General features: G+C 43.9%; 1 pseudogene; it reads right to left on the minus strand.

Moving 5' to 3' along the window:
• Window positions 1–3,728: 3,728 nt before the first annotated feature.
• LOC142428235 (U1 spliceosomal RNA) lies at window positions 3,729–3,916 on the minus strand (annotated as a pseudogene).
• Between the last annotated feature and the right edge of the window lie 797 nt (window positions 3,917–4,713).

The following is a 4,713-nucleotide window of genomic DNA, read 5'->3' on the forward strand; positions in this document are numbered from 1 at the left end:
ATGCAGCCCGCCCAGGACATTTATCCAGCCCACCGGGTGTTTTTGCCCCATTTGTTTTACTTCAAAATAAGATATGTGCAGTGTGCATAGGAATTTGTTCATAGTTGGTTTTTTTTTTTTTTTTAAACTATAGTCCAGCTCTCCAACGGGTCTGAGGGACCTTGAACTGGCCCTCTGTTTAAAACGTTTGAGGACCCCTGGGCTAGCATATGGATTTTGGGCTCCTACTTAGTTCTTGCCCCAATCCAAGAATAGTTAGTTCTTAAAACATGGCCCTGCTCGATTCTCGCTTACATGAAGAAATCACTGAATACTTCATGAAGACCACCCCCCAGGCTTTCTTGGGTCACCCCCGGACTCCACTAGCTTCACCTCACATTGGACACCTGCAAACACAGAGGCACCGTGATTAGATGGCACACATACAAACAAATGCACTCACAATTATACACACAGCAGCAGGGTGTACAACAATTACCATGTAAAATGGCCAGAATGAATGCCACGTTTGGTGTAAAATTCATTATGAGTCTTGTGGACTAGCTTCTGGGCAGAAGTGGTAACACCAGAGACCCCAGAGACTGGGACTGTCCTCTGAGATCTCCCACATCAGGGGCTCTGACTGGTTTATCAGTGGCAGAGAGCTGCATTTTCATGTCCTCTGATATTTAGAAGCAGATGAGTAGAGAATATGGGCAAGAGTTCTCCCTCAGACTCAGAGAAGCACAAGCACTCTCAAGGGAAAACAGAGCTCTGAGACATGTACTTTATTGTTATATATGAGTTTGTAAGTAGTTTTCACTCTATAAGCTTTACATTACACACACCAACCTTTGTGGTGTGAGAGCTCACAATGAATCCTCTCTCGTCCCTCTTTTTTTTTTTTTAATTTTTATGACCCCAGTTCTACCTAACAAATCTAGCTAAACTGGAGAACACACATTGGTACAGATAAGAGCTCTTGACACAGGGAATTCAGGACAGATAAACCCCTTAGGAACAGTAATGGGAGTAGCAATATGAGGAGAGGGGAATGGTTGGGGAGGAGGGAGGGAGAGAAAGGAGGAACCCATCACAAGGTTGGCTGTATAGCTCTCCCCAACCCCCGAAGGAGATACATAACAGAAATGTTGGTGAAGGGAGACAAGAGACAGTGTAAGATATAAAATAATAAAAGCAATATATAATTGATCAAGAATTCAAGAGGATGGGATGGTGGGAGAGGGAGGGGAAAAAGAAGAGCTAATACCAAGAGTTCAAGAAGAAAATGTTTTGGAAATGATGATGGCAACATATGTACAAATATGCTTGATGCAATTGATATATGGAATGTTATAAGAGCTGTAAGAGCCCCCCAGTCAAATTATCTTTTAAACAAATAAATAAAATATCTATCTAATGCTTATGATCAAACTCACCCACTCTGCTATGCAGTCAGTACTCTAAAAAATGTGTTCACAGGTTAAAGGAGTCTTAATGATCACAAACCAAAATCATAGTTCCCCTTTCTGACTCTAAATTACACTGCCACTAAATTACATGAAGTTACACTTCAGGGGCTAACGAACCCAGGATGGGCAGGAACACCACAGGCTGCGGAGAAGGGTGAAAGGCAGGTTGGCAGGTCAGGTTTGTGACTAGACAGGAAAATGAGTCCAAAATGGGCAGGTCAGATGGCAGGCCATTGGCTTAAGTCCAAAGAAGCAAAGGTTGCCAAGTTAGATCCAGCAAAAAGCCTCTCGTCCCCCTTAAGATGTAGATACCCATGATGATGGTGACCGGCGCCATCGTTTGTTTCTTGCATAGGAACATTATTGGTTTTCTTGCCATCCAAGAAATCCCTCCATTTTTGTGATATATACAGCTGTGGGCATGAGGTTGTTCAGAAAGCATGTAGAATTGCATCCTCTTTCTTCTGTCATGATCATGAAAACTGGATATTTATCACTCGAGGTCATCTTCTCAAAGAGTCAGTTTTTGTTTAATTGACTTACTGATGGTGTTCATTCTATTTCATTTACTTGAGATCTTATATTAATTATTTCCTGGCACCCCTACCCCTTCCCCTGTAAACCTGGGCGGTGGCACACTCATCTTTCTCTAATTCCATTAGATGCAAAATGAGGTCATTAACGTCAGTTTGATTTTGACACTATACAGGTTGGTTGTTGCTACAAATAGCCCACAAGGTTCTCTTCGGTTGAATCCCACAGTTCTGTTGTGCTTTCATTTTTTGTTCAGTCCAATACAGCCATCCAGGATATAAAATTCAATCAATACATATCATAACTATTAATAATACAAATACACAAAACTACTTTTGCACCAATCTTTGTCCATTTTACATGGTAATCATTGTAGACCCTTGCTGTGTGTGTTTAATATCGAGTACATTTGTTTGTGTATGTGTCCTCTAATCGTGGTGTTTCTGTGTTTGTAGGTGTCCAGTGTGAGCACCATCTGGGGGCGATCTGAGAAAGTCGTGGTGGTGGTGGGGTGTCTCGGAGACTCTCCTGTGCAGCGTCTGGATTCACCTTCAATAGTTGTGAAATGCATTGTTCCCATCAGGCTCCAGTGAAGGGCCTGCAGTGGGTTGTATACATTAGTTATTCTGGTGGGACTACATTATACACAGACTGAGCAAAGCGTCAATTCACCATCTCCAGAGACAACTCTAAGAACACTCTCTTTCTGCAGATGATTAGAAAGAGCATGAATGTCGAGGAAATGATCATGCATTAATGTAAGTGACACAATGTGGGAAGTCAGTGAGAGCCCAGACACAAACCTCCTCTGCAGGGAAGAGACTGGACTCCAGGGGGCGCTCAGGACCCGAAGAGCGCAGGATCAGGCCAAGGACCAGTTGTAGATGGTTTCAGTTTGGGGATTCTGCTCTGTCTCACTGTGTTCCTAGATAATCTCTCCATTTTTATTTACTGGTTTTGTAGTCTTCCCTGGTGTTTCCAAATTCAAAAGTGGTATTGTAAAAGTAGGAAATATTCTCACCTGCAGTAAAAGCGCCTGTGCCTTATGGAGGGAAAAAGACCCGGACAGGTGCCCCCAGCACCAGAGTTTTGATAAAGCTCAAGGATAGATTTTATAATCAGACTCAGGGCCACTGAGGTTTCTACATGATGCAAATGATGAAGTGTACACACATGTCTGAAAGGTTGGTGGTTTAAACCCACCCAGCGATGTCTTAGGACACAGGATTCATGATCTGCTCTGTGTTGTTAGGTGTCATCGAATTGCTTCCAGCCCATAGCCAATGTACAATTGAACCAAACACTGCCCGGTCCCGTGCCGTCGTCATAATTATTGCCAGGGTTGAGCCCACTGATGGAGCCATTGTGTCAATCAATCTTCTCAAGAACCTTGCTCTTTGCTGATCTGTCCAGACCCACACGATGAGGTCCAGACCCAAACTATGAGGGAGAGAGCAAGCAAGAGTGAGAGTGAGAGTGAGAATCTCATCATGGCCCACCAAACCCTGGGGACGACATCCCTGCTTGGAGCAGCCAATCCACACAGAGGACCGTGTGGCTGGCCCCACCAGGAGACATGGGATTCCTTCGCTGAACCCTAGTGCTACTGGGGACAGCACTGGAGACACTGTGCAGAAAGTGTGCCCAGTTTGCCCCAGACACCGCGGGGTGAAATCAAAGGAAGTGCAACAGGGCAGCAAAGTAACCAAGTCCCCAAGGAATCCTGAAAATAGACTTCTGACTTGGGGGACAGGGCTTGGCACCTCATCAGACCTGATCTGCAGTCCCCCACTACCACAAATGATGCAGTCTATTTTCCCACATTTGGGGAAATCGCAGAGGTCACCACATCCGGAATGCAATGGATGAATAAACCTCGCCCTGGGAAAACCACCTTCGTGATCATGGTATCTCCCCTGCCAGGTAAGTATTCGTTTTGCTTTGTTTATTTTTGCTTTTCTTTTGCCCTATGTCTCTATATAAAATAAGCAGGATGAACAATCCCAAAGAGAAAACAATGTAACCAGCAGTGGGAGCTGTGTTGGGGGACAGGGCAGAGGAAGTGGTGGAGAGGGGGAATGGGGAGCCAACAAACTCACAGATCAGGGAACAGGAGGGTGTATAATGCCTGGCAAGTGCAATGTATCCGAGAGGAATTACCAAGAGTCAAATGGTGGGTGAGCATGATTGTGGGATAGGAGGAAGGTGAAAGGAAGTAGAGGAAAGAAATTGGAGGCAAAAGCTATTTACAGAAGTATCACTATAGGCATGTATATATGTAAATATATTAATGTTTAATGAAAGGGATAGAGACCAATGTACATGTATTTATATGTTAAATATTAAGATATCAGACAGACTTTGGGTCTCTACTCAAGGCCTCCCTTAACACAAGAACACTTTGTTCTGATAACCTGGTACTCTGATACTCACCTTCCCAACACGATTGCTGAAGACAAAATGGGTGTATAAGCAAATGTGGTGGAGATAGTGAATGGTGCCCAGCTATCAAAAGATACAACATTTGGGGTCTTAAAAGCTTAAAGTCAAACAAACAGCCATCTAGCAGGGAAGCAAATAAGCCTACATGGAAGAAGCACACTACCCTGTGTGATCACGAGATGTCAATGAGAACAGGTATCAGGTATCAAAAGATTAAAACAAACAACTATATCGATGCAAACAAGAGGGGTTGGAGTGGAGACCCAAAGCCCATCTGTAGACAATT

Source organism: Tenrec ecaudatus, chromosome 15, assembly GCF_050624435.1.
Source record: "Tenrec ecaudatus isolate mTenEca1 chromosome 15, mTenEca1.hap1, whole genome shotgun sequence".
Classification (NCBI taxonomy): domain Eukaryota; kingdom Metazoa; phylum Chordata; class Mammalia; order Afrosoricida; family Tenrecidae; genus Tenrec; species Tenrec ecaudatus.